General features: G+C 37.7%; 1 protein-coding gene across 1 annotated transcript in view; it reads left to right on the top strand.

Annotated features, from left to right (window-relative positions):
• The window catches only part of LOC308610313 (uncharacterized protein), a gene marked incomplete at its 5' end in the record, with an annotated part of 33,395 nt that extends 15,874 nt beyond the window's left edge, over window positions 1-17,521 (top strand). The window contains one exon of the mRNA XM_081259495.1: window positions 17,436-17,521. The remainder of the gene's footprint in view (window positions 1-17,435) is intronic.
• Window positions 17,522-18,383: the final 862 nt, after the last annotated feature.

Here is an 18,383-nt window from a genome sequence, read left to right on the forward strand (position 1 = left end):
GGGCTGCTGGCCCTTTTTGAGGGGAGGGGAGAGGGCTCAGTAGGATGATTGTGGCAGCGGCCTTTCTGTTTCCTCAGTCAGGTGCTCAGAGGTCCTTGTCCCAAGGTGACAACTAAAGGAGACATGTAAGAGGCAGCTTGTGTAAGTTTTGAAGACTGGAGCACCAGAAGATTGGGGCTTCGAGGGCACACATGCTTCGTCCCTCATCCTTTTCTTAAGGGTTTGGTGGAGTGACCCTTTGGCTTCTGGTATAATGTCCAAATTTCATCATGACACCCAGCCAGGGGGTGGCATGGTGTGGTCCTCCCACTGCAGCCACGGCCAGGACACTTGCACCGAGGAATGTTGCTCCTCCACCTTTTAGATGAGGCTTCCCTGGACATCTTCCTTTTGGTCTTCCTTTTGTTAGAAGGGGCTGCAGGGGTTAGGGAGGGGAAACTTTGTTGAACGTGCCTTCTGGTCGGCCCTGCACTAGTGGTGGCCTGCCCCCAACTTGATTTGTATGTTCGAAACACGGAAGAACAGCCCGTGAGCCCCACACAGAACCTTCCTTGATGCCCAAGTCCATCTGAGTCCACCTTTTCGGGGCACTGTGGCCAGCCACTGGAAATGCCCCAGTCTGTCTGAAGAAAGGGACGCTTCCTAAATAAATAGCTTCTCTAAAATCCCACCAGGCCGGACACAACTGGGAGATCCCTGCCTCTCCTCCAGCTTCATCGTTGAGCTCTAACTCCGCGCCGTGTGTCTGCGGCGTGGGGCTCTTGATGAACAGACGGTGTTCTCTTCTGTATAGGGGCCGATGGGGATGCTGGTGGACAAAAGCCTGTGTTAGGACAAAGAAATGCAGAGGGATAGCCTGGCTGGCTTTGGGATTCATAACATATCTTTGGGATCATAACATATCTAACAAGATATAGCAATCTTTTTTGATTTTTTTGAAGTTTAAACAAATAGTGTACTCTGCATGAATTTTGTCTTTCAACTGAATCATTCTAATGTGGAATTTATGATGCTATAGTACTAGTTTACAAAGAAAGTGGAGTAGGCTTCACATATCTCCATATCTTATATTGATGGCACTTAAATTCTAATACCAAACTGTTATTGTTTCATAAACTAGGAGAAAATTGAGCTGATAACGAGCAGGAGAAGCTGGCAGAAACAATAGATTTTCTACTCTTTCTTTCTATTGTGTGTAAGCCTAGTTACCCTAGTTGACCAGTTAATGACAACACATAATGAAATTTTCCTGGCTGCTAATTAATTAGCTCTAATTTCACTAGTTTTGTTACTGGTAAGGCTTCCACTAATTCTATGTGTGAATGTCTTCTTACCCTACTCATCCTATTTTCCTCTTTGAGCTTCCTCAAATGTAGAGAACCCATTTGATTGACTTAAGAGTCAGAAGAGACTTACAATCAGAGAAAAAGCAAAAAAGAATGACTATAATGCCAACTAGTATAACTATTAATTAGAACTTATGTTTTGAGGATTTTCAGACAGAAGAGGGGTAGAAATGATAATAGTTTAGTTTTAGGAAAGCTGTAGTACACAAATAGAACCCCAAATCACACCACAGATAATTTTCCAGGAATTTAATATATCTGATATACACTCAATTTGTGCCCATGAATGGTGAGCAACTGGAAGTAAAGGAGAATCACATAGTTACATTTCTGGACAAATCAGGTTATCAGAATGATGCAATAATGACAGTTTACCTCAGTCACTTCTTAGGCTTTCTTATTTACTATGCTAAATGTTAAATGAGATTCCTGAGTAAAAGCATTACAATGACTTCAGCATTGTGGGACATGAAACACAGTGAGAACTCAGAGCAGGGAAGGAAATAAGTCAGGTAAGCAGGAAAAAGAATTGAAAGAGCTGAAAGATGTATTACTTGGCTGTCAGGTGTTAGGAGAGTTTATTTGTGCTTCTTCTTAATCTTCATAACGCTCTTGTCAGAATGGTAGTAACATACCCATGTTTTTAGATGAGCGACCTTTAACTGTAGGTTGCACTTGATTGTCTGCCAGGTTTTCAAGTCTGTGATGGGGACAGTAATGTCAGAAATTTCAATCCCAGTCAAATCAAGAGCTGGTAGAAACACCATTAAGGAAGTGCATAGTTTTGACCCAAATTTAACCACATTAAAATGTTGTCCTTTCTTCTCCAGGATGATAGTCTGTATTTCAAGAAGAATTCTAATTCTTGCCCCATAACAATTTCTCTGAGTTCTTTGTGCCAACTAAAGCCTTTGATTGATTTTCGTATTAGCAAAGCCCTGGAATTCTATGCAAAATGCTATGAATAGTTATCTACCTATCTAATTATTTTTAGCAAAAGGATGCAGAGCCGTTATCAGATTCTCAAAACTCAATCAGATTATCTAACAGTGTACATTAAATGAGGTAATGAATGCCCTTTCTGGATCCAAACATTATAATATTTTTAATCCTTACCGTGGTGCCTGAAATGTCTATTATCTCTAATTATCAGTAAGGGAACTGAGGCGTCGTAAAGTCTAAGTAAGTGAGAGGTCTGGAATTCAAATCCAGGTCAGTTTCAGTCTTGAACACCCCTAATTCTGTAGCCTACACTGCATTCTATACTCTTACTGTAGATAATCAATAAATGTTCATTTATTTCCTTTACCCCAGTTGGGGACAAAGAACATGGGTGTGTGAAAGAAAGTACAGATCAGTTTTAATGTAAATGATATAATAATAATGCTAGTCAGCAGTTATGGAATATTCATATTGTGCTAGGAGTTGACCATTAAGTACTTTACAGGCATTCTTTTATTTAAAATCTCATATATATAATACCTACCTTAGGAAGTAGGTAATATAAATGTTGCCAAGGTGATTGAAATAACGTGGTCACGTACAGGCAATGAAACTGGGAAAGAGTTTTCTGGGCTGATGGTTGAATTTTGGCCAAGACATTAAGGGGAGAAGGGATGAGCACTGGTGGGGAGACTGAAAACTTATTCATCGTAGGGAGAAAGCACTGGTGGAAGCATTGTACTGCTTGCTTAAGAACTGTTACCCTCATAACCCCAAAACTGAGGTTTTGCTGAAAGCTGAAGGCAGATTTCTTGCAGTGTGAAAAAGAATTTACTGATATCTCTTCATCTCTTCACGTTTGAACACGACTGTTTTGCAGATTGGTTGAAATGACTCAAGTTCTCTTTCAGATCTGGACTAAATGTCTGTATCACAGCATCAGGGCCTATGAAGCAGCATTTGCAAGCCCATACTCACCTCCCCCCTTTTTAGTGTTTTGCACTCTGGAAAAGCAAACAACAGCAACAACAATATCTTACTTCCTTTTATCTATAGTTATTATTAATCTTGTCAAGAAACCCAATTTGATATATTTATGCTAAAATATAAATGAGATTTTTCCAGTTTTATTGAGATTGAATTGATATATAATATTCTATCTGTCCAAGGTGTACAATGTGATGATTGATATATATATATATATATATATATATATATATATATAGTGTGAAATGACAACCACAATAAGTTTAGTTAACCTTAATTCACATAATTACAAATTTTATTTTTGTGATGAGAACTTTCAAGATCTACTCTCTTAGAAACATTCAAACGTAAAATACGGTATTGTTAACTGTAGTGACCAAGCTGTACATGACATCACCATTACTCACTTATCTTATAACTAGAAGTTTTTATCTTTTGATCATCTTCACTCATTTTCCTCACCTCCAACCCCCAGCTCTGGCAACCATCATTCCATCCTTTCTATCATGAGTTCAGTATTTTAGATTTCACATATGAGATCCTAAAGTATTTATCTTTCTCTGTCTGACATTTCATTTAGCATAATGCCTCCTAAATCCACCCATGTGGTGACAAATAGCCAGATTTCCTTCTTTATCATGGCTGAATAATAGTAGGTTGTATGCACCCCATTGTCTTCATCCATTCATCCACAAAAAAACACTGAGGATGTTTCCATGTCTTGGCTACTGTATTGGGTTGGCCAGAAAGTTCATACAGTTAATGAATACACTGTTCAATAAAACTAGGTAAAAATGAAAATTGTGTCTTTTATTTTTACTTCAAATAAATCTTTGACAAAGCCAGCTAGGCATCCCTTTGAGTAATGACTTATATCATGTTGAAATATTTTAAACATATGAACAGTAATAGCTTAAATGACAAATGTTACTAATATTGACACAATTGATCAAGGAGAATATGTTAGAATATGTTAAAATGCAGATGGACAGTGAAAGAACAAATATAACTTTTAACTAAATATTGTCTTGATATTTAGACCATTGGTTAAGAACATGATAACAGGTTTCATCCATTTCAAGAAAGCAGAATATTTGCAGATCACTTAACATTTACTAGGTATGTTAGTCTGGAAGGATATATTTCATTTACATGTGTCATTTAATTTAACCCCATCCCTCTGTAATAGATAGTGTTATCCCTATTTGCAGATAGGAAACAGGCTCAGAAAGATTAAGAATGTTACCTAATTCTAGTAAGTAGCCAAACCTAAACTGATCTAATTCCGGGGCAAAGCTCCTTCTGACACATCAGTGTGGGTCTTTATCTCTTTGAGAATTGTTGAACATTAAAAACCTTCTTCCAGGTAAATGCATAAAGAAACAACATGAGCAATGATATAACAATACAAGTCTCACTAAATAATTAGTGTGTTTGGCCTTGCTTTTGCTGATAGATCTTTTGCAAAATTGCTTTTCTCTGAGATAGTGGACTTCAAATATTTTCTTTGAAGACTTTCCTAAATTATACCTATCAGAAAGCTACTTTGCTTTAAGGCTAAAGAAAAATGAAAGCTTACTTAACTACACTTAGGTGCCAGAGTCATACTATGAACTCTACACCTGCCAGGATTCACGCTAAGATAGGGTGGCTCCACAAACTGTCCATAGTACTGTGATTTCTTTCTGATATTTTGAAGTAGAAATAATTTAATAACTATTCACAAAAGAGAGAAACACTGTTTCTTGGTCCTCAATATCATACTGCTGTAGGCTAATTCTCTCTTGTTACCCCTTAGTATAGAGAGTGTGTTTTGGGGACCCTCCTTCACGATCTTCTCCATTCCAAGAGCATCTTACATAAATCCAGGACTTCTCAAGCAGCCAGTTTTGCCAGATGGTCTTAGGGTTGGTTGTACCCATATATGGATAATCCTGAACTTCTCGAGTAAGGTCCTTATAGAGCATAATGGCTAAGAGAATTGGTGCTGATACCAGACCTGAGTCCAAATACTGCCTATGCCCCTAACTAGCTGTGTAACCTTGGAGAAGTAACTTAAGCCCCTTAAACGGATTAGATTTCTCACCCGGAAAATGGTATAATAAATGCATCTACCCTATATGGTCAGTGTGTAAATTAATCTAACTTGAGATGGTGCATGTTAAGCATTAGCACAGTGCCTGTCTCTTATTAGGAATACCTGCTTTTATTATTAATTATTCTCTATATTCCCAGGTTCAGCAAGGTGCCTAACATATAATAGTTGTTCAGCAAATATTTACTGGATTGAACGAGCTCTGAAATTTAAGCATTGGGTCAACAGCAAAGTAGTCACCCCACCATCATTTCTCCCACAGAAAGGGAGAATAGATGGAAGCCAGCCATCATACTTTCTTTTCTTATTCTAAACTTCCCATCCAGGCCCAGCAATAAAATAATCTTCCTGAACCCCAACAATTTCGAGAATTTTCCAAATCACTATTTGAAAATAGTTGGGTTTCCCTAATCTAATATGCCCCAGGACCCCAAGCTCACCAAGCTTATATTAATGAAGTCTAGTTAAGAGAAATGATTACAGTTAGTAAACCAACTACTTATGAGCTCATTGGGCTTTTTAAAATTTACTATCTGCACTTCATAGAGACACAAGTAGTTTGCTTTTGTAGGACACTCAACAGTCAAAGTAGTCTTTTAAAAAGCACAAATCAGATGCTATTATTGCACTGCTTCTAACCTCTAAAGGCTGTCTATTGTAAAGAGATTAAAATTTCAACTACTTAGCCAGGCTCACAGGGACCATGTGGTCTGGTCACTTACTACATCTTTCCCTGACCTTCATGGGGTTCGAGGCACAGTTATCTTTTTCAGTCCCTCAGATGCAACAAGCTCTACTTCTTGCTCTCCCAGCTTTAGATTGGCTAATCCTTCTACCCAGACCAATTTCCCTCTGATCACTAAGGCCTCGGTTCAAACGCCACCACTACTATCTTGACCAAAGAGACCTGCCTCCTCACTGCCTCTCCGTCCCATTGTCCAGTCGTATTTCTGTCGCTGTACAAAATTTATTTACATGTTGACTCTGTCTTCCTCCACCACTGGACATTTGCTTAAGAGCAAGGACTTTGTAATTTTTTGCTCACCACTGAATCTTCCAAGACTTGCAGCAGACACTGGCACATAGAAGGTGTGTAGGAAATGTGTGTCTAATAAATGAATAAATATGTGAATGGAAGAAAACTGTAAAACACTAACACAAGAATATTCTTCTTTCAAAAGAATAATGAAAAATAATTTCATTCAATAAGAATTATTCTTAGTTACTGATACATGGCTTAGTAGTTCCCATTCAATTTAAAATGTTCCATTTTTTTCTGATACTTCACAAGTCATTAATTAAATGTTGCTCACATTTAAGGCCAATCTGTGAGACATTATTTAACTTGTCCAGCATTAACCCAGCATTAACTTAGGTGGGGCTCCACCAAGTACTGATCATGTGACCTTGGCCTTTCATTGCCTCAGTTTTCTCATTTGTAACATGGGTATAATAATAGGCTTATTTCATAGGCCTATGAGGAGGAAAACCTCATATATATATATATATATATATATGTGTGTGTGTGTATATATATATGTATTTAAACAGTGTCTTAGAATAGTGTCTGGCACATGATAAGCTTTATAGAGTATTGACTGCTGCTACTAGTACTGTTATTATGAGAACTAACTGTTGAGAATAATCCTTCATATACTGGTTTATTCCACTGAAGATAAAGGAAACTAATAGAATATTAGAAATCTGATTAAATACAGAAAGCCAGTAAAATATACCAAGACAGAAGATGATGAGAGTGTAAAAGCATAGAAGAAAAAAAACGGTTTTTGTTTTTCTTTTTCTTTTGTAAAGAAGGAAAAAGCCTAGAAATAGGACAAAAACTATTCATTGGCTATACTGACATGGAGATCGCTGGTGACCTTCATAAGTAAAATTTCAGGACAGTGGGCAAAGAGCTTACGGTGAGAGAAGTCAGATGGATGTAAATTCTAGAGTAAATGGGACGTGAGGACATGGAAACAGTATATGAAGATAACAATTTTGAAAAGTTCAGACAGGAATTGGCTAAAGAAGATATGCAGGGATTAGGGGAGGAGGGAGGCTTTCATGTTACAGGTATAGTTTTTAACATTTTAAGTTGGAGTTACTAGTCTAGAATGAGGTTGAATTTTGGCAAGAATCATTCCTAAGGAGTAGATGGGTTGTAGAAAATGCAGTGCTGTGAAGTACTTGAGAAGATGAGAGAAAATGAAATGCTCTCTGTAGTGCACATGGCCTTTTAACTTTCACTCGTGTAGTAAAAGGGAATACAAAGATCAACGCAAATGCTAATGAATTAATGGATTTGGCAGTGGACTATTTACTGACTTCTGAGTTCTTAATGAGCTGTGAAGCACCTCACCAGCTCAGAATGAAGGAAGTAGAGAGGATGGAGGGACATTTGAGGAGGGCAGGTAAAGCTTCTCAAAAAATAGTCCTTAAGGAGAATTAGAAAGAACGTACTGTAAGTCAGAGCAGTATTTCCAGTCTTGAAAATCCATTTGAAGTTGGTGATTATTAATTTATTGGAATACCAATTTGCCCTGCCACATGATTTTTCTCCAGCTACCTGGATATAAGTTACACAGAGGCAGAAAAGAGTGAGAGATAACAATCGAGGGAAAATACAATTAGTATTTTTTTTACCTTTTTCCACTTCCCCGCTCCAACTCTGGGGAGCCTTCCCGGACATGGCTGCCCTCCCAGCCTCCAGCGGCACTCTGTTATCAAAGAATTCAAAGAAATGGAACATAGGTTTTCAACTTATTAATTTAGCAAAATCGAAAATTATATATAATGTCTTCTGTTGGCAAAGTTTCTTGCAATATAATTTGGTTCCATCTTTTGACAAGTAATTTGGCAATGTCTAGCAAGATAAAAATGTTAATAGCTTTTTACACATTAATTCTAATTCTGGAAGCCTATGCCAATAAATAATTTATAATCCAGAAAATTATTATATAAAGATGCTCATTGTTATGTCATTTGTAATAACAAAAAATTGGAAACACCTTTAATTGTTAACAGTAGGAAAACAGTTTAGGAAATTATATCCACTTAGTAGAAAATTACACAGTTACTATATTATAATTACAAGATGATGGAGCAAAATAGAATAATGCTTAATAAAGAAAGAATGAAGAAAGCTGACCTAAATTTGTGTCTTCCTTATGACAGTAATTATGTAAACATATTTATTAAAACTTAAACCAAAGTAAAGTTTTAAAAGCTCTGTACCAGTAATGGGGATTTTATGTTTGTTTCAAAATATTTTTTAACATAACTCTTATAATTATATTTTTTCTACTCCTTTTCTTAAGAATTTCTGATTATTACCTCATTTTTCATTTCATAGTTTCAAATAAAGTCAGCAATTTTATCATCAGAGAAGATTAGACTTATTTGACAGTTCATAATTCCAAGTTTTTTGGTATAAAAAGACCATATACACTTGTAGGTACTTTCAAAAAATAAGATTTTGAGAATTTTTTTTTTTTTTTTGCTTAGTCTTTCCTAGTATGGAGATTAAGCAAACTACCTAAAATTGCCAGCCATTCTTTTTTCGTTTTTCTCATTTTATTTACAGAAATGATAACAAATGAGTCTGCAGTTGCCTCTGCCAATTTCTTAAATCCTCTATTATCCACATTATGAAATCATACTAATATGAATGCTTCCAGTATTTTCAGAGCTCTTTAGTTATTATACTTTAGCATTCTGTATGAAGTATCTTATGTAAGTGTAAAATTTAGACTCAACTTCTGGAAGCTTTTGATTTCTTGGTTCAAAAGTGAGAGATCCTTAGTTCAGCCATATGATTAACAATTACTTGTATAGTAGGAATCTCCTAAATTATTGTTTTATGGATACCTGGCAGTTTTCTTGCCATTTCTCAGAAGTTCTCTATTAAACACATTCTCTCTCTCTCTCTCTCTCTCTCTCTCTCTCTCTCTCTCTCTCTCTCATACACACACACACACACATTGTGATTAAAAGCACAGACTTTGGCATTATGAAGTCTAAGGTTCAATTTCTAGTTCTGTAGTTTCTGGGCCACCTCACTTTAGGCAAGTAACCTAATATCTCTTAACCTTGTTATTTTCATCTGTAAAATGGAGATTACAATTATATCCGACAATGCTCAAAACATCCGTAATGATTTTAGAGTTTCAGAGTCAGGTACAAGCAGGCACTCAGTAAATGGCTAGTGCTTTTATTACTTTATTATTATTTAGGTCTTGATTTTCCTTGAGTCTGTGAGTCCCCATAATGAAATGTAATTTCCAGTAGATTGAGTAACACCTGTGTTCACCAAAAATTGTAACTGAGTTCATTACTTTCTGTGCAACCCAGATTAGTTTTCTGCCTTTTTTTCTGTGCTGTATGTAGGTGTTCAATCGATTTATTTAATAAATGTGTGAATGCATGCGTGCGTAGATGAATCTTTAAATGTTTCTTTTTGAGAAGGTAGAACAGATGTGACACAGTTGAACAGATAAGAAAATAGTCCATGGAAAAAATGGCAAAGTCACGTATGTGCCCAGGGCCAGCCTAAGGAGAATTACTTTTTTTTTTTTTAAGGGGAAATGTGTTGAATAGCTTATTTTAATTATTTTTAAAAGTTAAGTACAGGGACTTCCCTGGCGGTCCAGTGGTTAAGACTTTGCCTTCCAATGCAGTGAGTGTGGGTTCAATCTCTAGTCGGGGAGCTATGGTCCCGCATGCCTCACAGCCAAAAAACCAAAACATAAAACAGAAGCAGTATTGTAACAAATTCAATAAAGACTTTAAAAAGTGGTCCACATCAAAAAAAAAGTTAAGTACAAAAATTTGCTGATGATTAACATATTTAGCACCAATAAAATAATGTGAGATTAGCTGTACTAAAACAGAATGTTGAGCTACATTCACATTAAGTGACATTATATAGTCTAAATTTGTGGAAAACTTCTGAAATGGCTGATAAAAAGGAAGATGGTGAGTGATCTTTAAGCAGAAAAAGACAGAAAGAGAAATGGCCTTTTCTACATCCTATTGTGCCTCTAAGTAAAATGCTTGGTAATCTAGCTACAAAGCTATATGTCATTTGGCTTTAGGCACCTACTGTGATTTACCTTGTGAAGATCAGATTTTGCCATGGATAGGATCTGTAAAAGTATCACACATTCCAGTACCATTGGCAACCACAGCTACCAAAAACTCCAATTTAAATTGATGAACCTAATATCAGATGATAGTATCATTTCCTTGTGGGTGTTTTGGGAAAAGGCGGGTAGGAAATGTATAAAAGTGAATACTTTATCAACTGAAAAAACAATTCATCATTTTGAAAACATCAAATACATTAAAGTTGTTATAGCATCAGGCATTAATATTTCACTGTACTTTAGACATTGCCTACAATCAACATTTTCTGCTCTTTGAAACAGAATCATGCTTGTGGTATGCATTAATCATATAAAAGATTAAACACTGAAAAGAAATTCAGCCTTTAAAGACAATTTGCTTTGATTTATTCAGTGGGTTCTTCCAAAAAGTTTATACCAAGAATTATTGCTTGTTGCATTGGAGTTACAAATTCTTTCAGAGTTACTTAGTATTTTCTGTAATATCAGTATCAAGGAAGGTTAATCAAATTTACGTATTTATTAGGAAATACAGGCACATAATCATAAAACAAGAAAACACAGCCGTTTTTATAGACTTTATTTTTTAGAAGTGTTTTAATTGTACAGAAAAATTGAGAAGATAGTATAAAGTGTTTCCATATACACTCTACCCATTTCCCTCTATGATGATCCACTTACATTAGTATGTTACATTGTTACAATCAATTAACAAATATTGATACATTATCATTTACTATAGCCCATCCATTAGTCCAGTTCCTTAGTTTTTACCTAATGTCCTTTTTCTATTCCAGGATTTCATCCAAAACATCACATTACATTTAGTTGCCGTGTTTCCTTAGGCTCCTCTTGGGTTTGATAGCTTCTCAGATTTTCCTTGGATGACCTTGACAATTTTGAGTCGTTAGGTTTTTGTAGGATGCCTACTACTAGAATTTGTTTGATGCATTTTTCATGATAATATTGGGATTATGTGTTTTGGGGAGGAAGACCACAGAGTAGAAGGGTTATTTTGTCAGATCACATCAAGTGTACAAAGTATCAATATGCATTATGAATGCTGAGGTGGACCTTGATCACCAGGCTGAGGTAGTGTTTTTCAGGTTTCTGCATCGTAAGATTACTGTTTTCCCTTTTTCATACTGTACTTGTTTGGAAGGAAGTCAATATGCTCAGCCCACAACTAAGGAATAGGGAGTTATGCTTAAGATGGAGTACTACATAAACTATTTGGAATTCCTTTGCACTGGAGATTTATCTATTCTCCTGCGTTTATGTATCCAATTATTTATTTATATCAGAAGAACTCATGGATTTTTATTTTATACTTTGGGTTATAATCGAATTCTACTTTAGTTACTTTGTTCCTCAAATTGCTCTAGTCCTGACCCTTGTGAACTCTTTTCAGTTGGCTCTTGTGCCACTCTGAGGTATCCCCATCCTATATTTTTTTTGGAACTTCCTTACTTTCTGACACTATAAGATGGTCTTGCATATAAATCTTGTATATTTACTGCCCCAGTCCTAGAATCAGCTATTTCTTCAAGGATAACTAGGTCTTTTTAGTGGAGAACGGTATTAGACAGCAGGATCTGGGTGTGGGGTGTGCTAATTGCTGCTAGGATGTCATTGCTTCTAGATCTTCTCAGCTGACAGAGCAAAGAGATAATATGTGTGCACATTACCCATGTATATGCACATATCTGTAAGTATCTCTCTACATGACCATGTGTATTAAGGTAATATGAAGCAATATTAAGCTAAACATGAATGTATATTGATGTTTCCAACTTTAATCTGTTACCACATAGATCATCTTAGCCTCATCTCTTGCTTATCTTTAAATTTCAACTCCAGCACAACACTTGGCTTTTAGAAGTATGAAAATCAAATTGTAGCAACTTTGGGAAGCCACATCATCTAGCAAAATAATTCTTAAAGGGCAAGGTGTATATCATCAAATTTTAATTTACAGTCAGCAGTACTTTTTAACATCAAAAGGCCTCCAGACCTCTGCTTCCAAGAAGATGAAGTAGCCCATTTCTCCCAGGTTCTCCCACTTAAAACTAAAACCCTGAACATAACAACAAACAAACAGGAAGACGCTGAAAGGTGGAAATGAGAAGGCAGACTTAACTAAGGACTTTGGGACTTGAGGAATGACATGGTGATGAGTCCCCTGTGTTTCCTGTTGCTTCCCATACATCCTTGAGAGGGTATTACAGGACCCCCAATCAATAACCACCAACAGAACAACAGACAAAAAAGCTTCAAAAAAACCCCTACAAAACCCTGTTCCCCCTAGCCAAAGTATGAGGAAAGGGGTTGCTAAAGACAGAAGACCATTTGGGCAATAATATACACACCACTCGAGCCAAGTGCCAGTGGAATATACACACTACTCGAGCCAAGTGCCAGTGGAATATTGCACCCATCCCCTACGTCCTGTTGTTTCAGTTGGGCCAAGGTAGGATTTGATCTTCCACACCACCCCACTCCTGCCTTCCAGAAGAGCCAGCGCTCTGATTCCCCACCAGGGTTGTTTCAGTGTGGTCCAGTGGTGAGCTGAGCCTCCAACCCTTTCCATGAGCAAACAGACTTTAAAAGGTGGTGCCTGACAGGCTAGTTAACACTGGGCTGCCCTCACACAGTCGTGGGGTCCACTGGTGGGACTTAGCATTCATCTCTCCCTGACATCAATAAGAATAGGGTGTTACAGATTGGAGGGAGTAGGCACCCCACTAACCCCCAACACATGATGTCAGTGAGACCCACTGGGGTGCTGAATCCCCATAACCATCCTGAGGCAGTAAGACAGAATGAGATGGCACAAGCAGGGCTAGTTGGCACTTCTCTTCCTCTTACCCTGGTGTCAGTGGGGCCAGCAGGTAGCTGACCCTCTACCCACACCCGGCATCAACAAGAAGGAATGAAGTGGGAGGAAGGACAGCAAACAGTTCACTTCTCCCCTCCCCTGGTGTCAAGAAAACTACTGGGGAGATGAACTTCCACTCCTACTAAAAGGCAACACAATGATATTAATGTTCCCACTTTTGGGGGGAAGGTGTCAGAAGGGCCATAGGCTAGCTGAACTTCTACTTGATCTGTCTGCAGTGAGACAATGTAAGTGCCCACTTTTGCTGGGGTATTGTCAGTAGGGCCCAATGGAAATCTGTACGTCACCCCCCAGTCCTCATACTACGCCTCAAATAGGATGACTTCCTTCTAAAAAGTAATAATAAAATTAAATGGGATACAGAGTCATATAATAACTCCCAATGTTTAGAATACAATGGAAAAATACTCATGACACCAAGAACCAGGAAATCACAGAATAAATGAGAAAAGACAATAAACATACACCAACACTGAGATAAAACGTCTATTGATATGATCAGACAAGGATTTTAAATAAGCTGTCACTTAAATGCTTCAATTAGCAATTATGCGTTCCTTGACAGAAATGGGAAAAATAGAAAATGTAAACAAAAGACGAAGTTATAACAATAAAAACAAATGAGAACAGTAGAACTGCAAAATACAACAATGAAAAAACTTTGCTCAAGAGTAGAGTGGAGATTACAAAGCATAGAATCATGAACTTAGAAGAGATCAGTACAGTGTACCATATGTACAGAGAAAAATAGACTGAGCGGTAGAGATGGGAGAAAGAACAGGATCTCAAGAATGTGTAAACAGTAACAAAACCACTAACATTTATATCATCAAAGTTCCAGAAAGAAAAAAGAGAGCAAGTAGGACTGACAAAGTATTCAAAGAAATCATGACTAAAAAGTTCCCAGTTTTTTAGAAGACATAAACACAAATTCAAGAATCTGAACAAACCCAAAGAGGAAAAACGCAAAGATATCCTTGCCAAGACGCATCATAATTAAACTTCTGAAAAGTGGAGACAAAAAAAATCTCGCAAGTGGACAGGCAGAAACAATGCATCACTTATTGAGAAACACCAATTCCAATGACAGCATATTTCTTGTCTAAAACTCTGGAGTCAGAAGCATTGACATAACATTTTTCAAGTGCTCAGAGAAAAGAACGCTCAGCCACAAATTCACACTTTTATCTCCACTTTCCTGTTTGACTTACATTAATGGATTACTAACTCATCTTTCTATATCCGGGACTGCCGTCACCCTTCTCCAAAAATCTAGTCACAGTATTTCCAGAGTGATCGTTCTGAAAATGAAACAAATGTTTCTTATAAAAATACCTGATTGTGTTATGAAACTTGTCTCCCTTCTAAGTTACCAGTTAAAATCCTTCAGTGGATTCCCATCTTTCTTGGAGTAAAATCTCACATCCAAACTCTCTTTGTCCTTTTGGGCTGCTGTAAGATTATACTGCAGGTTGGGTGGCTCATAAACAACAGGCATTTTTTTCTCACAGTTCTGGAGGCTGCAAGTGCAAGAATAGGGTGCCAGTACGGTCAGATGAGGGCCCTCTTTTGAGTTCCAGACTTCTCACTGCAACCTCACACGGCAGAAGAGCTTCAGGAGCTCTGTGGGGTCTCCTGTGTAAGAGCACTAATACCGTAATCATTTCCCAAAGGCCCCACCTGCTAATACTATCACCTCCGGAAATTAAGGTTGCAACGTATACATTTGGAGGGGAACACAAAGACTAGACCGTAGCACTTAGTGTACATGCAGGGACCATTCATGGTCTGGCTTCTACCACCCTCTCCATTGTCTTCTTTTCTTACACTCCAGTGAGCATTTCTTTTTTTTTTTTTTTGCGGTACGCGGGCCTCTCACTGTTGGGGCCTCTCCCGTTGCGGAGCACAGGCTCCGGACACGCAGGCTCAGCGGCCGTGGCTCACGGGCCCAGCCGCTCTGTGGCATGTGGGGTCTTCCCAGACCGGGGCACAAACCCGTGTCCCCTGCATCGGCAGGCGGACTCTCAACCACTGCGCCACCAGGGAAGCCCCAGTGAGCATTTCTTATACTGATTATGAATGGAACTCCTTTCTGGACTGATCCTTAACCATTCATTTTCTGGCAAACATGAATTTATCTTCTCTTTTCCTCAAAAATTCACCCTTCCTTCATGTTACATATCCATTTCAATTGCCTTCTACAGGAAGCCCTACTGATATCCCCCATATACTACTCTCCACAGAATGCATTAAGGTCTTACCGTGTCTTCCTATAGCATTCTTTAATAATTTTTATGGTAACTATGGATTTTCTTATTTGAGTGTCACAATACATTGACTTCTAGGTGGCACGATAATGATTTTACTAACAATAACACTGGTGCCTACTTTAACCCATGGCATACTTTAGGTGTTCAATAAATGTTTGTTGAATGAGTGAATGAATGAATGAATGGTCAATTTGAAATCTTAATCATGTTACTTTTCAAAAATCTGTTAAAAGATACCCACAGTTTTCCAGAAGATTAGGGACTTAGGATCTTCAACTTGATTTAATAGAAGAATTTTTACTCATACATCATGTTTAAATACCTCAAAGTAAAACCATTATCCCAGGAATTTAAGGTTATCCATTTGGACTTGCAAGCCAATAATTAATATATTCTGCCCCAACTGTATTAGATGGTTTCATTGCTCCACTCATATCTCCCCAGCACTCATCATTCCACTATATGCTGATAGACTCATGCTACCACCTGCAATTATCCACCTTAGGGCAGGCCAGAAGTGTACAAGAGTTAATGTATCTGGGTGTAGCTTTCAACCAAGGACAGAGGGGACTGGAAGATAAGTACTTCAAGGTTCTCACCGATTCTTGGGATAACTCTGAGGCATGTTCTGTAGAGTTTCACAGAACTCCCCTGAAGTACTGGCAGCAGTTCCCTGCAGGAGTAATTTATTCAGCAATGCACCTCTGTTGTCTTCCTTCCATGCCTCCATTCTTAATTCCCGCTCCACTTCTGAGTTTTCTGGAAGCACCTCCCAGATGAACAGTTTGCATTCAAATTATTGCCTCAGGCTCTGCTTCTAGGGGAATTCAATTTATAGCCTCCTACCAATCCAGTGCTCCTTACAGAGCCATCACTGGTACAAGTACCAAGGCATGGCACATTTGTATCACTCCTCCTAAATCCTAATATTTTTAAACAGATAGGAAAGAGCATGACCTTGAAGAGAAAAATCGTTTATGAGAATGGCCAATGGATAAAGGGAAGGAGAGACAGTGCCATTTGTTTTCCATTAATGATAGTGTGAAATTTATGGGCAGATGGTCTAACAGGTTTGACTATAATTTGAGGAGCCTGCTCCCTTGGTTACAGAAGACTGCTATTGTTATTATTATGGAGGCACAACCTCATGACTTTATTGCTTCGCTTGATGTAGCCTTTTCCTTTACCCTTAAATCTTTCTACATCACTGAATTGCAGCCAATAGCTTTATTTTCTCCCTATGGCTCCATCACAAAAAAGACACACATGTGCACACACACACACACACACACACAGAGTTTTGTGTATGCCAGTGCTTGAAAAGACAAGCTCATGGTGCATGTATGCAATGGATATTGTACATTACAGGTCTCTGTGAAATAGTCTTCTGCAGGTTCCTATGTTTATTTTATGAATAATTAACTTTAGTAAAGTTAATTTCCTGAAGATCTTGATGAAGACTGAAGAAAGGAAGTAAATTTTAAAGAAAAAGACTTAGAAACTTGCCCTTTTTGCCCTCTCTTTGTATCTTAATGAACAAAGGATAACTGGGCCTTTTTTGAAGTCTTTGCTTGAGTTGAAGACACAAAATGCAACCTGTACTCTTATCATAATATGTACAGTTTATGAGTACACAAACTTATAAACCGTGAATTTCCCTAAAGTTATTATACCATTTAGAAGATGTTTGCTTGGACGTTTACTTAAAACCAAACAATTGAGGTCTATATGTCCAAATAATTTCCTTCTCTCTTGCTGTTTCCATTTCAGTTTCCTGAGTTTCTGGGAAGGCCTTGTTTCCCCAAAGGAACGATTTCTGGTAGAAGTCTGAAGGTCTGACCCAAGAAAAATAATCCAGTATAGCCAATGAATTGAGGACAAGAAGGTTTCCAATCAGGTAGGAACATTTAATCTCATACATTACAATCACCTTAAGTAAGGTGTGCTGATAGCTGGATATGATTTAACTGCTTGGAAAAAGATGCATATATAACCTACCTCACAAGGAAGCTGGTCTCAATTCCCTTAGAGGTTGTGGTGTTTATCAGAGAGTGCCTTGGGGGAAGACGAATACAATAACAGTATGATGCTTTTTTTTTTCATTTTTAGCTCATTGTTGCCACATTCACTTGGTGATCTTGGTGCCTGTGGTTTAATCCCAGGAGGTTGGTTAGACATGTGGAACAGCACATTAACCCTTTTTAGTATTTTCTCCCAAGACAAATCATTTTTATAGGTTGTCTCCATGGTCTTCTAGTTCCTTATCAAAATTAAGCATCAAGTCTTCTAAGTGAGCAAAGCCCCAGTCAGTGTGAGGAAATCAGCTTAGTTCTTATTGGGGCACATCTTCTTGGTCTTGGCACAAAGTGAGTTCACATAGGGAGTTAGAAGGAGGAGAATGGGGCATGCGAAAGGGGAGTTCTCTGTTCTCATTTACCTATGCATGTTGAAACTCCACTAACAGTTTTATTTTCATTAGCAATTTGTGATAAAAACTTAGGGTAAAGGGAATAATGAAGCTGTCCCATTATATGGCAGGACAAAAGATAGTAGTGACATCAAAATCAGGGCCTATCCATCTCATTTGCAGCTATATACTCAGTGTTTAGCATGGCATTTGACCCCTCATCAGTATTCAATAAGAAGATGCGTGTTGAATGACTTAGGGATGAATTAATGAATGAAGAAAGTTAATATGGTAGAAAATGTGTTTTATCC

This window comes from Mesoplodon bidens, assembly GCF_964165515.1.
Source record: "Mesoplodon bidens genome assembly, contig: HAP1_SCAFFOLD_342, whole genome shotgun sequence".
NCBI classification, from domain to species: domain Eukaryota; kingdom Metazoa; phylum Chordata; class Mammalia; order Artiodactyla; family Ziphiidae; genus Mesoplodon; species Mesoplodon bidens.